Source organism: Hemitrygon akajei, chromosome 4 (assembly GCF_048418815.1).
Source record: "Hemitrygon akajei chromosome 4, sHemAka1.3, whole genome shotgun sequence".
NCBI lineage: Eukaryota > Metazoa > Chordata > Chondrichthyes > Myliobatiformes > Dasyatidae > Hemitrygon > Hemitrygon akajei.
Window position 1 is genome coordinate 2530104 of NC_133127.1, and position 25410 is coordinate 2555513.

A 25410-nucleotide genomic window follows, 5' to 3' on the forward strand; every position below is an offset into this window, starting at 1 on the left:
GTCTTAAATTTACAATTACGACCAAAGTTAGGCTCTTCCAATAGAAAAATCTATGAAACAAAGTCCTTACATAAGGAAGTTAACACACTTTTTGAGGAGGTTAAACTAATTGATATATGGAGGGATCTTTTCCCCGACAGAAGGGATTACGCTCATTATTCTGCCCCCCATTCTGTATATACAATAGACTATTTCATAACATTTGGAAAAGATAAAGACAAAATAAACACCTGTGGAATTGGAACAATAGATGTAAGTGACCATGTACCTATATATTTATCTGTTGATTTTGACCTACAACCAAAGAATACTATTTGGAAAATAAATTTGAGTCTACTCAATAATCCCTATTTTAAGGAGCAAATTAAAAAAGAAATTGCTCTTTACTTAGAATTCAATGATAGTGGAGAGGTTTCACCTCCCATTCTATGGGATACTCTGAAGGCTGTCTTAAGAGGGAAAATTATAGTGATATCTTCATATAAGAAAAAAATAAGGAATAAAACATTAGAGGAATTACAAAATAACCTAAAGGAACTAGAAAAAAAACACAAATTGAGTTTGGCACAGGATACATTAAAAGATATTTTTAAAAATTAGGAACAAAATTAATAGTTTGGCTACACAAGAAATCAGGAAAAATTTAATGTTTCTGAAACAGAGACACTATGAAAGTGGATCTAAATCTATGAAAATACTGGCATGGAAACAAAAAATAAGATAGCAGAAAATACAATTCATAGAATTAGGCATCCAAAAACAAAAGTGATACAAAATAAGCTAAATGAAATTCAAGAAGCTTTTGAAGTGTTTTACAAAACTCTATACTCCAATGCTCCGGGGGAAGCATAACCCAAATTGACACCTTCCTGAATTCTCTAGAGTTATGCACTTTAAGCGAAGAACAAAATAAAACAATGTTTGGCATAACTGAAGCTGAACTAAAAACTGCAATTAGTAGGCTTAAATTAAGCAAGTCAACAGGATCAGATGGATATATGGCAGAGTGGTATAAAGAATTTAAAAATGAGTTAATTCCTGCCTTACTCCCCACACTGAACTGGGCTCTAAAAAAGGCACAAATGTCACCCAGCTGGAAGGTGGCGATAATCTCAACTATACTGAAAGAAAGCAAGGATAAAATGGAATGTGGGTCATTTAGACCAAAATCTGTTCTTAATGTGGATTATAGATTATTTACCTCCATCATGGCCAAACGATCAGAAGAGTTCCTACCCACACTGATACATAAGGATCAGACAGGTTTTATACAACAACACCAAACACAAGACAATATACGAATGGACACTTCACATTATGGATCATATACAAAAAAATTAAATTGAAGCAATAGTGATAAGCATGGACACTGATAAGGCATTTGATTCAGTTAATTGGAATTTTCTTTACAGAGTTTTACATAGATTTGGTTTCCATGACACAATTATTAAAACTATACAGGCACTATATGACAATCCTACTGGAAGGATTAAAATCAATGGATATTTATCAAATAGTTTTATCCTGGAAAGGGGTACGAGACAGGGCTGTGCATGGCCACCACTACTCTTCACATTATATCTGGAACCATTAGCTCAATACATTAGACAAAATGAAGATATCAGGGGAATTACTATTAAAGGGACAGAGCATAAATTGGCCTGTGACACGGATGACATTTTGATCTAACTCTGGCAACCAACATACTCCTTACCTAAATTGATGCAATCCTTTGAACAATATGGTCAATTATCAGGATACAAGATCAACATAGATAAAACCCAATTACTTTCATATAACTATAGCCCACCAAGAGGAATTGAAAGTAGATATCCCTGGGCATGGAAAACAGAGTCTTTCAAATATTTGGCAACATTTTTTTTTTATTTTTTTTCTTTTTAAAATTTTTTTTTATTGAGTTTTCAAATGATTACAGAAGGAAAGAAAAAAAATTATCAGCCCTTAACCCCTCCTCCCTAACATATCCCTATAGAAAGAAAGAAAAAAAAGAGAAAAAAAAAGGAAAGAAACAATGCCTGGATATCGGAAGATCCCCACATGCTCCATGGAGTTCATAATAGCTTTAGAATATATATTTATTTCTTTCCCCAAATAACCAGTAATTTTATCTTCAGAGCACCTATATATTTAATCCTATCTTTTGTAAATAAGGGCGCCAAATTTTCAGAAATGTTTCATATTTATCTCTTAAATTATAAGTAATTTTTTCAAGTGGAATATAGCTGAAGATTTCGTTCTTCCAACGATCTATACTTAAGTATGAATCCGATTTCCAAGTGACTGCAATAGCCTTTTTGGCTACTGCCAATGCAATTTTTATGAATTCTTTCTGATATTTATTCAATTTGGGTTTCGGTTTTATCCCTTCAATATCGCCTAGTAAAAATAATATTGGTTTATGTGGAAGTTGTGTTCCAATAATTTGTTCCAGTAAAACTCTTAAATTTGTCCAAAAAGGTTGAATTTTAAAACAAGACCAAGTAGAATGTAAAAAAGTACCAATTTCTTGATTACATCGGAAGCATTGATCAGATAAATTTGGGTTTAATTTATTTATTTTTTGTGGTGTAATATATAATTGATGTAAAAAATTATATTGCACTAATCTTAACTGGACATTTGTTGTATTTGTCATACTGTCAAGACATAGTCTTGACCAACTTGTTTCTTCAATTTTAATATTCCAGTCAGTTTCCCATTTTTGTCTTGACTTATGAATTCCTTGTTTAATTGCTTGTTTTTGAATCAAACTATACATACAAGAAATAATTTTTTAAATTTTTCCTTTTTGAATTAAAGTTTCTATTTCATTAGGTTTTGGCAATAACATTGTTTGACCCAGTTTATCTCTTAAATAAGCCCTTAATTGGAAATAACAAAAAAGAGTGTTGTTTGATATTCTATATGACACTATATGACAATCCTACTGGAAGTATTAAAATCAATGGATATTTATCAAATAGTTTTATCCTTGAAAGGGGTACGAGACAGGGCCCGCTACTCTTCACATTATATCTGGGACCATTAGCTCAATACATTAGACAAAATGAAGATATCAGGGGAATTACTATTAAAGGGACAGAGCATAAATTGGCCTGTGATACAGATGACATTTTGATCTAACTCTGGCAACCAACATACTCCTTACCTAAATTGATGCAATCCTTTGAACAATATGGTCAATTATCAGGATACAAGATCAACATAGATAAAACCTGATTACTTTCATATAACTATAGCCCACCAAGAGGAATTGAAAGTAGATATCCCTGGGCATGGAAAACAGAGTCTTTCAAATATTTGGCATCATTATGCCAAAAGATTTGGCAAAAGTATCAGAATGCAATTATTCACCTATATATAAAAAATTAAGGAAGGTATAACAAGATGGAACCTAATTCCTTTTGTTTTAGTCTCAGTTCAAGGATTGAATCTATTAAAATGAATATACTGCCCAGACTATTATATCTCTTTCAGACCCTACCAATAGAGATTAACCAAAATCAGTTCAAGGGAGCTTGGGCTTTACTCTCTGGAGAGAAGGAGGATGAGAGGAGACATGATAGAGGTGTACAAGATATTAAGAGGAATAGACAGAGTGGACAGCCAGCGTCTCTGCCCTAGGGCACCACTGCTCAGTACAAGAGGACATGGCTTTAAGGTCTAGGGCACCACTGCTCAGTACAAGAGGACATGGCTTTAAGGTAAGGCGAGGGAAGTTCAAGGGGGATATTAGAGGAAGGTTTTTCACTCAGAGAGTGGTTGGTGCGTGGAATGCACTGCCTGAGTCAGTGGTGGAGGCAGATACACTAGTGAAGTTTAAGAGACTACTAGACAGGTACATGGAGGAATTTAAGTTAGGGGGTTATATGGGAGGCAGGGTTTGAGGGTTGGCACAACATTGTGGGCTGAAGGGCCTGTAATGTGCTGTACTATTCTATGTTCTATGAATGGAACAGGATGTTATCAAGATATATATGGCAAGGTTAAAAACCTAGAGTTCATCTCAGAACTTTGCAGTTAGCCAAGGAAAAAGGGGATGGGGCCTACCTTCTCTTAGAGATTATTATTTTGCAACACAGTTGAGAGCTGTGATATGTTGGTGCAACCCATCATATGACGCTCAATGGAAAAGCATTGAGGAGGGGATACTTCCCATTCCCATACAAGCAATTTTAGCTGATAGCAACCTACAAAGGTACATAATACTATTGATAACCCATGGGTGACATGGACTCTTAAAATATGGAAAACTATTATAAAAGAATATAAACTAGAGCAAGATATTGTAATTCTTAAAGGGTGTGCATATGACTCAGATTCTACGCCAAAAAAACTGAATGCTAGATTTAAGGACTGGACAGCTAAAGGAATAACAGTTCTTTGTAATATAATGAAAGAAGGAACAGTGTTCAGTTTTGAAATGCTTAAAGAGTAACACTTATTAGAAAAACAAGACTTTTATGGGTATTTACAGATGCGACAGTATGTTAATAGGAGGGTTAAAAGTGTAACCAAGGCAAGAACATGTTCGATAGAGCTATTTAGAAAAGCATATAATTTAGATAACTGTAGCAGAATCATTTCAAGTGTGTATAAGGGTTTGTCAAATCTTAAAACACATTCAACTTCATACATTGAAACAAAATTGGTGAAGGAGGAGGATAATTATATATGAGGAAGAATGGACAATAATATGGAGGTATCAATGGAAGTGTACCAGTTCACAGAAATGGAGGGAGTTTGGATGGAAAAACTTGATAAGATATTTTATTACACCCTCTCAGAAATCCCCATCATGATAGTAACCTCCCTGTTTGCTGGAGAAATTGTGGAAATCAAAATGCAAGCCATTATCATATTTTCTGCGAATGCTCCATTATCAAAGACTATTGGAGTGGGATACACAATGTCCTACAAGACATCTTTAAATGTGAAATACCCTTAGAAAGTTAGACCATATCTTTTGGGTATATACCTTAAGAATGGTTGAAAAGAAATAAGTATTTAATGAATATACTGCTGGTGGCTGGTAAAAAGACTCTTAGCAGGAAATGGATATCACAGGAGAGCCCAACTTTAAATGCATGGATGGAAATTACAATGGACATTTACAAAATGGAGATAATAACAGCATTTGTTAATCATAAGTTGGAACAATTTGATTCATACTGGGGAAAAATGGTTTAATTACATAATTCCTCAAAGGCCTGATTTTATTCTCACAAACCAATGAATATGTTGTTAAAAAAAATCACTCTCTACTTGTACATAGATTTCTCCTTTTGCTTGTTCTTTCTTTCCTCTCTTTTCTATAAGTGTATACCTCATAAATATTAAGTGGAGATTTGTGGCAAATATGACTATATGATATATACAGTATGTATAGTATCTGAAATACATCTTATGGAAATGTTTGATGATGAACTTCAATAAAAATAAATTACAAAATAAAACAACCCTACTTTTCTCTACACTTACTGATATCAAAACCCTTGGCAAATTTCTATAGATGTTTGGTGAAAAGTGTGCTGACTGACTGTATTACAGCTAAGTATGGGAACATGGCCACTCCCACACTTAATGTTCCATTTATAATCCATCGCTGCTGGTCTTGCCAAAGTCTCCAAGCCTTTCTTCTCTCCCATTTTAACCTCAAGGAGCAGTTTGACCTCAGAATCCTCTCAACATGGCCAAACTCAAAGTTCAAAATAAAACTTATTATCAGAGTACATACGTCACCACATTCAACTCTGAGATTCTCTTTCTGCAGACATACTTAACAAATCTATAGAACAGTAACTGTAAACAGGATTGATGGACAACAACTGCAAATGCAGTAAATGATGAGCATGAAGAAATAAGAATCCTTAAATGAGTCTAGTTATCCCCTTTTATTCAAGAGTCTGATGGTTGAGGGATAGTAGCTGATCTGGAACTTGGTGTGCAAGTCCTGGGGCACTTGTACCTTCTATCTGATGGCTGCACCAAGTAAAGAGCTAGGCCTGGGTGGTGAGGATCTTTGATAAAGGATGCTGCTTTCCTACGGCAACAATGTAGATGTGTTCAATGGTTGGGAGGGTTTTACCCATGATGTGCAGGACCAAATCCACTACCTTTTGTAGGATTTTCTCTCAAAAGCATTGGTGTTCCTGTGCTAGGCTGTAATGCAGCTAATCAGCACACTTTCCACCACGCACCAACAGAAGGTTTTAGATGACGTGCTGAGTCTCCATGGACTCCTGAGGAAGTAGAGGTGCTGTCATGCTTTCTTCCCAATAATATTTAAATGATGAGTCCAGAACAGGTCCTCTGAGATAGTGACACCCAGGAATTTAAAGCTACTGACTCTTCCCACCTCTGATCCTCCAACGATTACTGGCTCATGGACCTCTGGTTTCCCTCTCCTGAAGCCTATAATCAGTTCCATAGTCTTATTGACATCTGGTGAGAGGTTGTTGTTGCACCACTCAGCCAAGTTTTCAATCTCCCTCCTGTATGCTGATCCACCACCACCTTTGATACAACCCAGAACAGTGGTGTCATCAGTATACTTGTATATGGTGTTGGAGCTGTACTTAACCACATAGTCATAGGTGTAAAGCGACTAGAGCAGGGGGCTAAGCACACATCCCTGTGGTACTCCTGTGCTGATGGAGATTGGGGAAGAGATGTTTTTGTCAATCTGAACTGACTGGGGAGGAAATCCAGGATCCAATTGCCCAAGGGGATATTGAGGCCCAGGTCTTGGAGTTTACTGATTAGTTTTGAGGGGCTGATGGTGTTAAATGCTGAGCTGTAATTGATAAAGAGCATCCTGATGTTTGCATCTATGCTGTTCAGATGTTCCAGGGCTATGAAAAGCATCTGCTGTAGGCCTGTTGCATTGGTAGGCGAATTGGAATGGATCCAAGTCACCACTCAGACAGCACCAAACTCTCAAAACACTTTATCACAATGGATGCAAGTGCTTCTGGGTGATAGTCACTTAGACAGGTTACCACACACTGCCAGAGCGGGAAGTTGAAGGTATCCAGGAATACACCAGCCAGTTGGTCAGCACAGCTCTTTAGTACTTGGCCAGGTGCTTTTTCTGGTCTGGATGCTTTCCTTGGGTTCACTCTCTTGAAGGCAGCCTGCACGTCATCTTCAAGTACTGAGACCAAAGGATCATTGGGAGACATGGGGGTGTGCAATGAATTCCTCTCTGTTCTGGTGGTCAAAGAAAGCATAGAAGGGATTGAGCTCATATGGAAGTGAAGCTCTGCTGTTGGGCCTATATTGCAAGATTTAACTTTGTAGGAGGTTATGGCATTCAAACTCTGCCACAACTGTCGAGCATCCCTCATTGATTCCATTCCAGTTCAGAATATCCACTTTGCCTGTGAGATGGCTTTCCGGAGATCAAACCTGCACCTCTTGTAACACTCTTCTTTTTCAATATTTTTATTAATTTCTTACATAAAAGCATACAGGGTACAGTAAAATATAAGATATATAATATATATTAATTACAATATATTGAAATCACAGATGAAGTGTAATTACCCCATATCCATATAAATTAAATTTAAATATAAAATTGAAAATAAATAATTTTATTATACAAAAAATCTAAACTCACCACCAGAAAAAAACCAGCTGTTTGGTTTAAAAAAAGGAAAATATCCTTAACATATAGTAAAGACATATTATTAGCCAACATCTGTGCTTAATAGCAAATCAAAGATTTTGAATGTAATTCAAAAAAGGTCCCCACAATGTTAAAAAATCTTGTCTAGGTTCAGAAATTGAACAGTGAATCTTCTCTAAATTTAAGCAAGACATAACAACATGTAACCAATGACTATGAGTAGGCGGAGTGACAGCGAAGAAGTTTGAAATACTTCCTTCCAATATTTTTCAAGACTCAGACAAGTCCAAAACATATGGATTAGTGGAGCTTCTCCATTATTACATCTATCACAATAGGGAGATATATCCAACTATAAATGAGACAGCTTATCTTTAGACATGGGCTCTATGAACCACTTTAAATTGTAGAAAGGAATGATGAGCACATAATGATGAGGTATTAACCAATTTAAAAATTGCATTCCAAGTGTCCTCAGAAATTGAAATCTGTAAATCTTGTTCCCAAAGATTTTTAATTTTATCTAAAGGAATATTTCTCATTCTCAACAACATACCATAAATATTAGCTATAGATGCATTATAGAAGGGTTTCAAATTAAACATTATATCAAGTAATTTTTTACCTGAACTATGTACTTGAGAATGCAAAAAGTCTCTAATTTGTAAATATCGAGAAAAGTGAGTTCTCAGTAGTCTATACTTAACCAACAGTTGTTCAAATGAAGAGAGACTATCTTCAACAAATAAATCATGAAAACATTTAATATCCAATCTATTCCACTCTTTAAAAACTACATCGGACACAGAAGTTTAAAAAATAGTTAGAAAAAATGTGACTGGAAAGTGAAAAACTCAATAAACCAACATATTTTCTAAATTGTACCCAATTCCTCAAAGTGTGTTTAACTACAAAATTATCAGTTAAATTACTTAAAGATAAAAGAATTGAGGATCTGAGAAGAGAAATGATAGAAAATTTATTAACAAAGTTGGCTTCTAAAGAAACACAGACCTGACAGTCCTCTCAATTAATATGATATAACCAAAACGTAAGATTTCGTATTTTGACTGCCTAGTAATAAAACCTAAAATTGGGTAAGGCTAAACCATCATTCTTTTTAGCTTTTTGAAGATGAACTTTATTTAATTGAGAAATTTTATTATTCCCTATATAAGAGGATATAATAGAATCCAAAGAATCAAAAAAGGATTTAGGAATAAAAACAGGTACGGCCTGAAATAAATATAAAAATTTAGGCAAAATATTCACTTTAATAGAATTGATTCAACCAATCAACAATAAAGAGAGGGGTGACCAACTAGATAGTACCTTCTTAACATAATTCAGAAGTGAAAAACATTTTTCTATTAAAAAGAAATTTATAATTCCTAGTGATTGTTATGCCCAAATAACTAAAATGATTTCTTACAATTTTAAAAGGAAGGTTAGTATTAACTAATACCAAATTATTCAAAAGAAAAAGTTCACTCTTATGGAAGTTAAGTTTATATCCTGAAAACTGACTAAAGGTAGAGAGTAAAGAAAGTAAAGAAGACTCCACATTAGAAATATAGGTCATCAGCATAAAGTGAAACTTTGTGGGTAATACCCCTCCTTAAAATACCAGTCATATCATTAGATTCCCGGAAACAATAGCTAAAGGTTCTAAGACCAAATCAAAAAACAAAGGACTCAAAGGACAACTTTGTCTAGTTTCACGATGAAGTTTAAATGGTTTGGAGTACTGAGAGTTAGTAAGAACCTGAATGGAGGGAGATAAATAAAGTAATTTAATCCATTGAATAAAATCAGGCCCAAAGTTAAATTTTTCTAAAGTTTTAAATAGAAAATTCCATTCAACCTGATCAAAGGCTTTCTCAACATCTAAGGATATCACACATTCCGAAATCTCTTTAGAGGGATAATAAATAACATTCAGTAAATGATGAATATTAAAGTGGGAGTATCAATTTTTGAGAAATCCAGTCTGATCAACAGAGATAATAGATGGCAAAATTTTTTCAATCCTATGAGTCAAAAGTTTAGATAAAATTTTAGTATCAATGTTAAGTAAGGAAATAGGTCTATAAGAAGAGCATTCAATTGGGTCTTTATTCTTTTTAAGAATAAGCGAAATGGAGGCTTCATAAAAAGATTGTGGAAACTTACCTAATTTAAAAGAGTCAGAAAGGACTGAATATAAATGAGATATAAGCAAAGAGGAAAAAATCTTATAAAACTCTTCATTACACTACATTATGTTGAATGAACAAAACTGAATTGTCTATAAGAATTGAAACTCCTCTTGCTTAGCCTGAAGGAGGAATGGAAAGTTACACTTTTCCAATGGCTGAAAAGACGTAAATTATAACATTTACAAATGTGTTCCTTGTAAAAAAAAGTAGTTGAGACATTCAATTTCTTAATATAATTAAATATCTTATTACAATTCACAGGATGGTTTAATCTTTTCACATTAAAACTAAGTAAATTAATCGCATGATCCATTTTAAATATTACTTAAGAGAGGTTAGAGTAAAAACTGCTGGAATATATATTAAATCCAAACACTGAGCTTTGAGATAAAGTAACCAAGCAACAAATGAAGCTAAGAGAACCAAACAGCTGATAGAAAAAAAGAAAACCACCCCCCACCCAAAGAGAGAAAGTCTCTTTAGTAGCTTCAGCACGATTCATCATAGAGCAATATTGCGTTTAAAAGTAAGTTTTCAAAACAAGTTGGAAGCAGTAAATTAAAAAGAGTAGGAGCACCTATAAAAGCGCTGTTACTCCATCAACAGCCAGTAGTAGTCTGACTCCCTTATCACTTTGACCTCCCCTCTCCTCTCCTCCATCAACAGCCAGTAGTAGTCTCTTGTAACATTCTTGATGTCCAGACTTGAATGCTTCTGATCTGGCTCTCAGCAGATTCTGGATTTCATTGTTCATCCAAGGCTTCTGATTGGGGAGATCCCTGAATGATTTAATGAGAACAAACTCATCTACAGATGTTTTTGATTCGACTCTGATGTAGTCATTCAGGTCCTCAAATGTATTCTTGAACGTGGCCCAGTCCACTGACTAAGGGCAATCCTGTAACAGTTCCTCAGCCTCCCGCAACCACCTCTTGGTTGTATTGATCTTTGGAGCCTTACTCTTTAGGCTGTCTGTTTGCAGGTAGCAGGAGTACAGCCAAATGATCCAATTTACCAAAATCGGGAAGGAATGATAGACATTCTTTATCATAGTGTAGCAATGGTCCAGTGTGTTGGGAGCTCAGATGCAGCAGGGTACATGCTGGGGATAACTGGGCAAGGTTTTCTTCAAACAGACCTGGTTAAAGTTGGCAACTATAATTTGAAATGTGTTGGAATGGGCTTTTTCTTGTTTACAGACAGCATCATGCAGTTTCACAAATGCTTTCTTATAAGAGGAATAGATAGAGTGGACAGCCAGTGCCTCTTCCCCAGGGCACCACTGCTCAGTACAAGAGGACATGGCTTTAAGGTAAACAGTGAGAAGTTCAAGGGGGATATTAGAGGAAGGTTTTTTACTCAGAGAGTGGTTGGTGCGTGGAATGCACTGCCTGAGTCAGTGGTGGAGGCAAATACACTAGTAAAATTTAAGAGACTTCTAGACAGGTATGTATTATAGACCCATTAGCTTGACATCAGTGGTTGGGAAGTTGTTGGAGTCAATTGTCAAGGAAGATTTTATGGAGTACCTGGAGGCATATGACAAGATAGACAGAACTCAGCATAGTTTCCTTAAAGGAAAATCCTGCCTGACAAACCTAGTGCAATTTTTTGAGGAAATTACAAGTAGGCTAGACAAGGGAGATGCAGTGGATGTTGTGTATTTGGATTTTCAGAAGGCCTTTGACAAGGTGCTGCACATGAGGCTGCTAAACAAGAGCCCATGGAATTACGGGAAAGTTACATACGTGGATAGAGCACTGGTTGATTGACAGGAAACAGAGAGTGGGAATAAAGGGATCCCATTCTGGTTGGCTGCCAGCTACCAGTGGTGTTCCACAGGGGTCCATGTTGGGGCTGCTTCTTTTTATGTTGTATATCAACGATTTGGATTATGGAATAGATGGCTTTGTGGCTAAGTTTGCTGATGATACAAAGATATGTGGAGGGGCCGGTAGTGCTGAGGAAATAGAGAATCTGCAGAGAGATTTGGATAGATTAGGGGAATGGGCAAAGAAGTGGCAAATTAATTACCATGTCGCAAAGTGTGCAGTCATGAACTTTGGTAGAAGAAGTAAACGGGCAGACTATTATTTGAATGGGGAGAGAATTAAAAGTTCTGAGATGCAACGGGACTTGGGTGTCCTCGTGCAGGATACCCTTAAGCTTAACCTTCAGGTTGAGTCGGTGGTGAAGAAGGCGAATGCAATGTTGGCATTCATTTCCAGAGGAATAGAGTATAGGAGCAGGGATGTGATGTTGAGGCTCTATAAGGCACTGGTAAGACCTCACTTGGAATACTGTGTGCAGTTTTGTGCTCCTTATTTAAGAAAGGATGTGCTGGAGAGGGTTCAGAGAAGATTCACTAGAATGATTCCGGGAATGAGAGGGTTAACATATGAGGAACATTTGACCGCTCTTGGACTGTACTCCTTGGAGTTTAGAAGAATGAGGGTGGACCTCATAGAAACATTTCGAATGTTGAAAGGCATGGACAGAATGGATGTGGCAAAGTTGTTTCCCATGGTGGGGGAGTCTAGTACGAGAGGACATGACTTGAGGATTGCAGGGCGCCCATTCAGAACAGAGATGCGAATAAGTTTTTTTAGCCAGAGGGTGGTGAATCTATGGAATTTGTTGCCACGGGTGGCAGTGGAGGCCAAGTCATTGGGTCTATTTAAGGCAGAGATTGATAGGTATCTGAGTAGTCAGGACATCAAAGGTTATGGTGAGAAGGTGGGGGAATGGGACTAAAGGGGAGATTGGATCAGCTCATGATGAGATGGCAGAGCAGACTCGATGGGCTGAATGGCTGTCTTCTGCTCCCTTGTCTTATGGTCTTATGGTCTTAAATGGAGGAATTTAAGGTGGGGGGTTATACTGCAGGCAGGGCTTAAGGGTCGGCACAACATTGTGAGCCGAAGGGCCTGTACCGTGCTGTACTATTCTATGTTCTATTTTCTATAATCAGCCTTTGGTGGTGTATAGTCTGTGGTTAGGATCATGGATGAGAACACCGGAGGCAAGTAGAATGGTCTATGTATAATCGTTAGTTATTTTAAGTCAGGGGAACAAGAAGTCGACATAACCCCAATGTCCGTGCACCAACAAGAATTGACTAAAAAGCATATGCTGCCTCCTATTTCTTTACCAAAATTAATGGTTCGATCCATTCTCAAAATAATAAAGCCTCTTGGTTATATCACTGCATCCAGTGTATCCACATTTAACCAAGTTTCAGTGCAACAATCAAAATCTGCCTCTGATACAACCTCTTTGCTCTGAAATTGTTAATGTTATTTTCAAGTGACTGCACATTCGTTAACAAGATGCTAGGTAGAGGAGGCCTCTTCCCTCTACACTTCAGTCTGGTTTGAATCCCACCTCTCCCTCTGCATGTTCGGCCTTGACCTTGACCCATACAAAGGTTGCACTTAACCATCAATTGTGAGATCTGAATATCACAAATGTAAATTTGTAGTACATTATTGAGATGAAATTTACATGCTACAGATTACAGTGAAAATATTCAGAAGTAGTATAAGAATGAAAGAAATATGAGCAGGAGTAGGCCATCTGGCCCATCCAGCCTGCTCTGCCATTCAATAAGATCATGTCTGATCTGACCATGGACTTATCTCCACCTACTTGCCATTTCCCTGTAACCCATAATTCCCCTGTTATGCAAAAATCTGTTCAACCTTGTCTTAAATATATTTACTAATATATTGATACTGAAGTAGCCTCCACTGCTTCATTGGCCAGAGAATTCCACAGAGTATATTTAAGAAGAAAACTGGTACAATTTTCTGCAGCCTACAGAGAAAATTGCTGATGTACACCAGCAGCACATAATGTAGTTCCATCGCTGCTGCTCCCACACATACTGCTGTTCTTGTCAACATCTCCCAGTCTTTCCACTCTCCCACTTGCCAATGTCTCTCAGCCTTTCCACTCTCCCACTTGTTAACATCTCCCAATCTTTCCACTCTCCCACTTGCCAACATCTCCCAGCCTTTCCACTCTCCCACTTGTTAACATCTCCCAGTCTTTCCACTCTCCCACTTGCCAATGTCTCTCAGCCTTTCCACTCTCCCACATGTTAACATCTCCCAGTCTTTCCACTCTCCCACTTGTTAACATCTCCCAGCCTTTCCACTCTCCCACTTGTTAACATCTCCCAGCCTTTCCACTCTCCCACTTGTTAACATCTCCCAGCCTTTCCACTCTCCCACTTGCCAATGTCTCTCAGCCTTTCCACTCTCCCACATGTTAACATCTCCCAGTCTTTCCACTCTCCCACTTGCCAACATCTCCCAGCCTTTCCACTCTCCCACTTGTTAACATCTCCCAGTCTTTCCACTCTCCCACTTACCAACATCTCCCAGTCTTTCCACTCTCCCACTTACCAACATCTCCCAGTCTTTCCACTCTCCCACTTGTTAACATCTCCCAGCCTTTCCACTCTCCCACTTGTTAACATCTCCCAATCTTTCCACTCTCCCACTTACCAACATCTTTCAGCCTTTCCACTCTCCCACATGTTAACATCTCCCAGTCTTTCCACTCTCCCACTTGCCAACATCTCCCAGCCTTTCCACTCTCCCACTTGTTAACATCTCCCAGTCTTTCCACTCTCCCACTTGCCAATGTCTCTCAGCCTTTCCACTCTCCCACATGTTAACATCTCCCAGTCTTTCCACTCTCCCACTTACCAACATCTTTCAGCCTTTCCACTCTCCCACATGTTAACATCTCCCAGTCTTTCCACTCTCCCACTTACCAATATCTTTCAGCCTTTCCACTCTCCCACATGTTAATGTTCCCTGGTCTTTCCACTCTCCCACTTGCCAACATCTCCCAGCCTTTCCACTCTCCCACTTGCCAATGTCTCTCAGCCTTTCCACTCTCCCACATGTTAACATCTCCCAGTCTTTCCACTCTCCCACTTACCAACATCTTTCAGCCTTTCCACTCTCCCACATGTTAATGTTCCCTGGTCTTTCCACTCTCCCACTTGCCAACATCTCCCAGTCTTTCCACTCTCCCATTTGCCAACATCTCTTGGCCTTCTCTCACTTGCCAACATCTCCCGGTCTTTCCACTCTCCCACATGTTAATGTTCCCTGGTCTTTCCACTCTCTAACTTGCCAACGTCTCCCAGTCTTTCCACTCTCCCATTTGCCAACATCTCTTGGCCTTCTCTCACTTGCCAACATCTCCCGGTCTTTCCACTCTCTCACTTGCCAACATCTCCCGGTCTTTCCACTCTCTCACTTGCCAACATCTCCCAGTCTTTCCACTCTCCCATTTGCCAACATCTCTTGGCCTTCTCTCACTTGCCAACATCTCCTGGTCTTTCCACTCTCCCATTTGCCAACATCTCCTGGTCTTTCCACTCTCTCACTTGCCAACGTCTCCCAGTCTTTCCACTCTCCCATTTGCCAACATCTCCTGGTCTTTCCACTCTCTCACTTGCCAACGTCTCCCAGTCTTTCCACTCTCCCATTTGCCAACATCTCCTGGTCTTTCCACTCTCCCATTTGCCAACATCTCCTGGTCTTTCCACTCTCCCATTTGCCAACATCTCCTGGTCTTTCCACTCTCCCATTTGCCAACATCTCCTGGTCTTTCCACTCTCCCATTTGCCAACATCTCCCGGTCTTTCCACTCTCCCATTTGCCAACATCTCCTGGTCTTTCCACTCTCCCATTTGCCAACATCTCCTGGTCTTTCCACTCTCCCATTTGCCAACATCTCCTGGTCTTTCCACTCTCCCATTTGCCAACATCTCCTGGTCTTTCCACTCTCTCACTTGCCAACATCTCCCGGTCTTTCCACTCTCCCATTTGCCAACATCTCCCGGTCTTTCCACTCTCTCACTTGCCAACATCTCCTGGTCTTTCCACTCTCCCATTTGCAATATGTTTCATCCTTTCCCCTCTCCCATTTGCCAACATCTCCTGGTCTTTCCCCTCTCCCACATGTTAATGTTCCCTGGTCTTTCCACTCTCTCACTTGCCAACATCTCCAGGCTTTTCTTCTCTCTCATTTTAACCCTAAGGTTTGTGCAGTTTGACCATAGAGCCCTCTCAACATGGCCCCTCCCACTCTTGCTGTTCCATTTATAATATATCGCTGCTGATCGCACACAGGTACATTTGGTCTTGCCAACATCTACCAGCATTTCCTGTCTCCATATCACCCTGTCTCACTACTGCTTCTTAACTTCACCCACTAGCTCCAGAACCTTCTGTTTCCAGGCCACTTAAGGTGAGAGGGGGTAATCTCAAGAGATGAGAGGAGGCAAGGTTTTAGACAGATTGGTGGGTGCCTGGGGTGCTGGTAGAGGCAGGATCATGAGGAACTTTTAAGAGTTGTTTAGGTAGACACATGAATGTGAAGAAGATGGAAAGATATGGACATTGTGTAGGCAGAAGAGATTAGTTGATCGTTTCATTTTAATTTAATTTGGTTTTGCACAACACTGTGGGCCAAAAGGCCTGTTTGTGTGCTGTGTTGTTCTATATTCATTCAAATGTTTGTCCAGATTCATTTCAAATGTGAGAAAGTCTGCCTCCATCACCAATTCAGGCAGTGTGTTTCAAATCTCAACTATACTCAAGGTGAAAACATTTTCCTCAGATCCCCTCAGTCTCCCAACTTTACACATGGCCTTCATTGGGTTAGAAGTAAATTACAATTCATCACATCATGAGGGCTGAGGAGTAGTAGCTTTGAATAGCTATTGTTAGGGGATACTCTAGCAGTACACAGAACAATGGAATAAAAACTTTGCTGGAAACACTCAGAAGGTCTGATCGTATCAGTGAGAGAGGAACGGAGTTGTCTTCTACAGAAAGATTCACTCTTTATTCTTGATGTTTAGAAGTTATAGAGGTGACCTTATTCAAATACGATAGCTTGTCAGAGTAGATGTTAAGATGAAACATAGAAACATAGAAGCATAGAAAACCTAAAGCACAGTACAGGCCCTTCAGCCCACAATGTTGTGCCAAACATGTCCTTACCTTAGGAATTACCCAGGGTTACCCATAGTCCTCTATTTTACTAAGCTCCATGTACCTATCCAAAAGCCTCTTAAAAGACCCTATCGTATCCGCCTCCACCACCGTCGCTGGCAGCCCATTCCATGCACTCACCACTCTCTGAGTAAAACACTTACCCCTGACATCTCCTCTATACCTGCTCCCCAGCACCTTAAACCTGGTAACCTGGGAAAAAGCGTCTGACTATCCACACGATCAATGCCTTTCATCATCTTATACACTTCTATCAGGTCACCTCTCATCCTCCTTCACTCCAAGCAGAAAAGGCCGAGTTCACTCAACCTATTCTCATAAGGCATGCTCCCCAATCCAGGCAACATCCTTATAAATCTCCTCTGCACCCCTTCTATGGTTTCCACATCCTTCCTGTAGTGAGGCAACCAGAACTGAGCACAGTACTCCAAGTGGGGTCTGACCAGTGTCCTATATAGCTGCAACATTACCTCTTGGCTCCTATATTCAATCCCATGATTGATGAAGGCCAATACACCATATGTCTTCTTAACCACAGAGTCAACCTGCACAGCTGCTTTGAGCATCCTATGGACTCGGACCCCACATTCCCTCTGATCCTCTACACTGCCAAGAGTCTTACCATTACAAAGTAAATGGCAGGATACTTGGTGGTGTGGAGGAGCAGAGGGATCTGGGGGTACATGTCCACAGATCCCTGAAAGTTGCCTCACAGGTAGATAGGGTAGTTAAGAAAGCTTATGGGGTGTTAGCTTTCATAAGTCGAGGGATAGAGTTTAAGAAACGCGATGTAATGATGCAGCTCTATAAAACTCTAATTAGGCCACACTTGGAATACTGTGTCCAGTTCTGGTCGCCTCACTATAGGAAGGATGTGGAAGCATTGGAAAGGGTACAGAAGAGATTTACCAGGATGCTGCCTGGTTTAGAGAGTATGGATTATGATCAGAGATTAAGGGAGCTAGGGCTTTACTCTTTGGAGAGAAGGAGGATGAGAGGAGACATGATAGAGGTGTACAAGATATTAAGAGGAATAGACAGAGTGGACAGCCAGCGCCTCTTCCCCAGGGCACCACTGCTCAGTACAAGAGGACATGGCTTTAAGTTAAGGGGAGGAAAGTTCAAGGGGGATATTAGAGGAAGGTTTTTCACTCAGAGAGTGGTTGGTGCGTGGAATGCACTGCCTGAGTCAGTGGTGGAGGCAGATACACTAGTGAAGTTTACGAGACTACTAAACAGGTATGTGGAGGAATTTAAGGTGGGGGGGTTATATGGGAGGCAGGTTTTGAGGGTTGGCACAACATTGTGGGCCAAAGGGCCTGTACTGTACTGTGCTGTACTATTCTATGTTCTATGTTCTATTAATACTACATTCTGCCATCATAGTTGACCTATCAAAATGAACCACTTCACAGTTATCTAGGTTGAACTAAATCTGCCACTTTTCAGCCCAGTTTTGCATCCTATCAATGTCCCGCTGTAACCTCTGACAGCCCTCCACACTATCCACAACACTTCCAACCTTTGTGTCATCAGCAAACTTACTAACCCATCCCTCCACTTCCTCATCCAGGTCATTTATAAAAATCATGAAGAGTAAGGGTCCCAGAACAGATCCCTGAGGCACACCACTGGTGACCAACCTCCATGCAGAATATGACCCATCTACAACCACTCTTTGCCTTCTGTGGACAAGCCAGTTCTGGATCCACAAAATAATGTCCCCTTGGATCCCATGCCTCCTTACTTTCTCAATAAGCCTTGCATAGGGTACCTTGTCAAATGCCTTGCAGAAATCCATATACACTACATTTATTGCTCTTCCTTCATCAATGGGTTTAGTCACATCCTCAGAAAATTCAATCAGGCTCATAAGGCCTTTGACAAAGCCATGCTGACTATTCCTAATCATATTATACCTCTCCAAATGTTAATAAGTCCTGCCTCTCAGAATCTTTTCCATCAACTCCATCAACTGATTCGGAACAAGAAGGCAGTGGGAGAGCACCTAAGGATTTCCAGCGGTAAGACATTTTGAGTTCTCGGCGGAACAGAGGCCAGACTGCACAGGCGTGTGACGTCAGCCAGTTGAGCATGAACGGTTTAAAAAGAAGGCAGCTATATCCAGCGGGCAGCATTTGGAGTGAAAGGGCTTTGGCTCCACGGGCTTCGGCGATAACGGGACGAGCTGAGGCAGTTGTTGATTGCAAAAGGAGGTAGTATGTGTGTGAGACCAGTTTTCTGTGGTCGGTGTCAGATGTGGGAGGCGCTGGAGTGTCCCAGCATCCCGGATCAAGATGCAGCTCCTAAGGGACCGTGTTAGGGAACTGGAGCTGCAGATCGATTACCTTCATCTGGTCAGGGTGAGTGAGGAGGTGATAGAAAGGAGTTACAGGCAGGTGGTCACACCGGGGCTACGGGAGGCAGACAAGTGGGTAAAAGTCAGGAGAAGGAAGGGGAAGAGTCAGGTACTAGAGAGTACCCCTGTGGCTGTACCCCTTGACAATATTTACTCCTGTTTGAGTACTGTTGGGGGGGGGGACAGCCTTCCTGGGGGAAGCGACAATGGCCGTGCCTCTGGCACAGAGTCTGGCCCTGTGGCTCAGAAGGGTAGGGAAAGGAAGAGGAAGGCAGTAGTGATAGGGGACTCTATAGTCAGGGTTCAGACAAGCGATTCTGTGGACGCAGGAAAGTAACTTGGTTGGTAGTTTGCCTCCCAGGTGCCAGGGTCCGGGATGTTTCTGATCATGTCCAAGATATCCTGCAGCGGGAGGGAGAACAGTCAGAGGTCGTGGTACATATTGGTACCAATGGCATAGGTAGGAAAAGGGAAGAGGTCCTGAAAGAAGACTACAGGGAGTTAGGGAGGAAGTTGAGAATCAGGACCACAAAGGTAGTAATCTCGGGATTACTGCCTGTGCCACGCGACAGTGAGAATAGGAATAGAGTGAGGTGGAGGATAAATGCGTGACTGAGGGATTGGAGCAGGGGGCAGGGATTCAGATTGCATTTGTAAGACTAAAATCTTGTTTAAGAATACTATTACAGCATGCTTAACTTTTAATAATTGCTGTTTTTTCTAGTCTGCCATTTCCAAGTTTTCCTTTACTTAAATCATAGCCTGCAGTTGTTTCCTGAGATCGCGAAGTTCAATTGTCTCCACGTTTTCATTTTATAATCTGACTGTAGATAATTCACTTTGCAACAATTCTTTTTCGTTTTGTAACTTTGTAATAAATTCCTCCATTTTCCAATCTCTCTTCCAACTCTCAGCTGTTCTTATTGAGTACGTACTTCTATTTGTTGTTGACCATTTGCGATAAGACTCCTTGCATTGTATAATATATACTGCCATTAATATCCCGCCTCCCCTGCCTGTGAACTGTTTGATCCTCCATTCAGCGTTTCTTCAACTACTTCCTACCAAAGCCCTCTAATACCAAGATATTTTTCTGCAGACTTGACTATAATTTTAGTTTCTTCAGTTCTTTTGTTTGCGCTGAACAGTTAATTGCATCTACTATAAACAGTACGAAATCCTTTCTACTCATTATAAGTGTATCCTTATTTATCATCTTACAGCCCTCACAGTTCACCGGTTTATTATTCCCTGTATTTGTTTGCTTGATAGTCTTCTCTTTTTCCGCAAATCCTTTCACTGCCTCTGCGTAACTGATCCCTTGAGTTACTTTTACATATTGTATCTCAGCTGCCTCTTGCTATTAAAGCATCCTGAATAAGCTGCGCTGTGTTCCCCACCACAACTGCAGCGTTTCAGCCTCGTTCCCACCTCACATTTCCCGTATTCGTGTTCTCCAGCGCATCTCCCACATCTTCGTTTCCCTCTGCAGACTGCCGCAATATGCCCGAATCTCTGACATTTAAAGCATCTTAAAGGTGATGGAATATATATTCTGACCTCATAACACATATACCCTAAATAAACTTTAGTCGGCAATTTCTCTTCATCAAAGTTAATCATAACTGATAAACTATCACACTTTTTCCCATTTCTTGTAACTTTCAAACGTTTGGCCTCAATAATTTTTGCTCCTTTTATGTTCTGTTTAATCTCATCCATAGTAACTTTCGTTGGTTTCCCCGAAATAACTCCTTTAGTCCACTTTCCATTGTTGGGAATTAAGCATTGTACTTTTCTGCCGTCAATTTTCTTCAGTCTTATCACTTTGCCTTGCTGAGCTATCCCGACAAATCACGAATAGCAATCCATTTCGTAAAATCTTTTCTCTTTTGACCTCGCTGATAAGTTTGTTAATTATCTTTGTCAAATGAATCGGGTTCCAATCACCAAAAGACGCCCTGTCTTCGCTCAATTTTATAATTGCTTTAATCTCATCTTCTTTCCATTGTTTTGCTGTCCTACTTTGATCATCCCCTGATTCCTCAGAGTTCGACATCTGATACCTCTGTTTTCTTTTCTTACTCTTTCCACTCGATTCCTCTTTCCCGCTGGCCTCCATCTCTAACTCACTTCCACCATCCAGTTCATCTCCGACCCACGACTGACTCAGCAGTTCTTCCAACCGGCGCTCCAATGAAGCGACATCTTGCACAACCCACTCAGCAGTTCCGTTCCGTTCCACAACCGTCCTCTCCCCAGCAAGTTTCTTTTTCCAACTCCAACCTTACCTCATAACGGTTCCTTTACATTAAGTTACCTAATCCAATTATGTTCATTGCATAACAACCAATTAAGAATTGCCTTTCTCCAAATGGGCTCAACCGCAAGCTGCTCTAAGAATAAGCCATAGGATCATAAGATAAAGGAGCAGAATCAGGCCATTTGGCTCATCAAGTCTGCTCTGCCATTTCATCACGCTTGATCCATAGAATAGAACACTACAGCACAGTACAGGCCCTTCAGCCCTCCATGTTGTGCCGACCCATATAATCCTTAAAAAAAAGTACTAAACCCACACTACCCCATAACCCTTCATTTTTCTTTCATCCATGTGCCTGTCCAAGAGGCTTTTAAATACCCCTAATGTTTTAGCCTCCACCACCATCCCTGGAAAGTCATTCCAGGCACTCACAACTCTCTGTGTAAAAAAACTTACCCCTGATGTCTCCCCTAAACTTCCCTCCCTTAATTTTGTACCTATGCCCTCTGGTGTTTGCTATTGGTGCCCTGGGAAACAGGTACTGACTATCCACCCTATCTATGCCTCTCATAATCTTATAGACCTCTATCAAGTCCCCTCTCATTCTTCTACACTCCAAAGAGAAAAGTCCCAGCTCTGCAAACCTTGCTTCATATGACTTGTTCTCCAATCCAGGCAACATCCTGGTAAACTCCTCTGCACTCTCTCCATTGCTTCCATATCCTTCCTATTTTCCTCTTTTCCTATCTTCCCATTTTCCAATTTTCCTCTCAGCCCCGATCTCCTGACTTCTCCCTGTATCTCTTCATGCCCTGCCAATCAAGAATGCATCAACTTCTGCCTTAAATATAGATGAAGACTGGCCCTCACAGCTGCCTGTGACAGATAATTCCACAGATTCATCACATAGGTATTCGTACAAACTCCCTTTCTTGGGATCCAGCAACAACCTGGTTTTCCCAGTCTACCTGCATACTGAAATCCCCCATGATTATCGTAGCATTGCCCTTTTGGCATGTATTTTCTACCTCTCATTGTAATTTGTAGTCCACATCCTGGCTACTGCCCAGAAGCCTGTATTTAGCTCCCATCACAGTCTTTTTACCCTTGCAGTATCTTAAATCTATCCTCAAGGATTCTACATCTTCCAATCTTATGTTACTTCTTTTTATGGATTGGATTTCATTTTTTGCCAACAGAGCCACCCCACCCCTCTGCCTACGTGCCCGTGCTTTCAATACAAGCTTCTTTCCTCATTCACAGTCAGAGCATCATCCTTCCTGTAATGTAAAACTTGTTTCTCTTCCCAGAGATACCACCTAAACTGTTGCATGTCTCCAGCAATGTCTGTGATTTTGGTGTAGAGATTGATCTGGCTGGGTCACCGACTACAATATTGTTAATGGAGCAGACAAAACCACTTGCCTTCATGGGACAATAATGATACGTGATATTTATTGCAGTTACTTACCAGGTCAGACTGTGCTGCTTAGATGTGAACTCTGGACTTCAGGGGGAGCATCCAACGGAATGCTAAGTGGAGAAAAAATTGCAATGAGCTTTCCACAGACTGCATGGGCTGGTTCCCAATGACAGGATCTTGCTTGACCTGGCCCCTTCTGGATGTCAACTGCCTGTAATTTTCCCAGATGTGAGGGGCCACATTTTTATATATGTGTGTATGCATGTATGAATGTATATATATATATATATATCCTATAAAAAAGTATTCACTCCATCCCCACTGGATTTTTTCATGTTTAGTTGTTTTACAACATCAGAATCACAATGGATTTAATTTGGCTTTGTTCAACACTGATCAACAGAAAAAGACTCTTTCATGTAAAAGTGAAAACAGATCTCTACAAAGTGATCTAAATTAATTACAAATATAGAGCACAAAATAATTGATTGCATGAGTGTTCACCCCCCCCCCCCCCATTAATATGACACACCAAATCATCACTGGAATACGTATAGAATGCTGGAAGAACTCAGCAGAACAGGGAGCATCCGTGAGAAAAGAGTAGCCAACGTTTCGGGCCGAGACCCTTCATCAGGAATGTGGGGGAAGAGAGGGCCGAAGCCCAGTAATAGAGATAGGGGAGGGGGTAGGGCCTAGAGGCGCCAGGTGAAAAACCAATCAGAGGAAGGATAAAGGGGGGAGGGGATAAGCATGAAGGAACTGTAGAGATAAAGGAGCAGAAAGTTGAAAGAGGAGAGAAAAGAACTGTAGAGATAAAGGAGCAGAAAGTTGAAAGAGAGAGCCCTCCCCTATCTCTATTACTGGGCTTCGGCCCTCTCTTCCCCCCCATTCCTGATGAAGGGTCTCGGCCCAAAACGTTGGCTACTCTTTTCTCACGGATGCTGCCTGACCTGCTGAGTTCTTCCAGCGTTGTGTACGTATTCTTTGATCCACAGCATCTGCAGTTGTATTTTTGTGTTTTGAAATCATCACTGGTGCAGCCAATTGGTTTCAGAAGTCACATAATTAGTTAAATGAAGATCACCGTGTGCAGTCAAGGTGTTTCAATTGATTGTGGTAAAATACACCTGTCTTTGGAAGGTCCATCTGCTGGTGAGTCAGTATCCTGGCAAAAATTACACCACAAAGACAAAAAACACTCCAAGCAACTCTGCGAAAAGGTTGTTAGAGATGGATACAAGAAAAATTTCCAAGTCACTGAATATCCCTTGGAGTACAGTTAAGTCAATCCTTAAGAAATGGATAGAATATGGCACAGCTGTAAATCTGCCGAGAGCAGGCCGTCCTCAAAAACTGAGTGACAGTGCAAGAAGGGGATTAGTGAGGGAGGCCACTAAGAGACCTATGTTACCCAGGTGCTTCACCAGTTGCAGCTTTATGGGTGAGTGACAAAGAAAAAGACACTGTTGAAAAAAGCTCTCATGAAATCTTGGCTAGAGTTTGCCAGAAGGCATGTGGGAGAAGGTAAATTCAGCTGGAAGAAGGTTCTATGGTCTGATGAAACAAAAATTGAGCATTTTGGCCATCAGACTAAACACTCCACATTATCAAAAGCACACCACCCCTACCATGGAGCACGGTGGTGGCTGCATCATGCTGTGGGGATGCTTCACTGCAACAGGCCCTGGAAGGCTTGTGAAGGTAGAGGGTAAAATGAATGCAGCAAAATACAGGGAAATCCTAGAGGAGACTTTGGAGAAGATTGTTTTCCATTAACACATTGGCGGTGGACCAATCAATTCAAAGAGAGAGCGAGCGTTGCACAGGTCAGGGAGAAACATTTTAAAAAGGAGCGTTTCGCGGGGCTTGGCACATTAGTTATAGTGGATATAACTGCAAGGCCAGTTTTGTGATTGGTGTCAGATGTGGGATGTCCGGGAGAGTTCCAGCCTCCCTGGTGGCCACATCTGTGCCAGGAGCATCGAGCTGCAGCTCCTCAGAGACCAAGTAGGGAACTGGAGCAGCAGCTCGATGACTTTCGGTTTGTTATAGAGTGTGAGGAGGTGATAGACAGGAGCTACAGGCTGGTAGTAGTCACCCCAGGGCCACAGGAGACAGATAAATGGGTGACCATCAGGAGAGGGAAGATAGGGTATCAGGTAGTGGAGAGCACCTCTGTGGCTGTCCCCTTAACAATAAGTACTCCATTTTGAGTACTGTTGGAGGGATGACCTCCCTGGGGGAAGTGGCAGTGGCCGTGCCTCTGGCACAGAGTCTGGCCCTGTGGCTCAGAAGGGTATGGAATGGAAGAGGAAGGCAGTAGTGATAGGGGACTCTATAGTTAGGGGGACAGATATGTGATTCTATGGATGCAAAAAAGAAATAAGGATGGTAGTTTGCCTCCCAGGTGCCAGGGACTGTGATGTTTCTGAGCACATCCACAATATCTTGAAATGGGAGGGTGAGC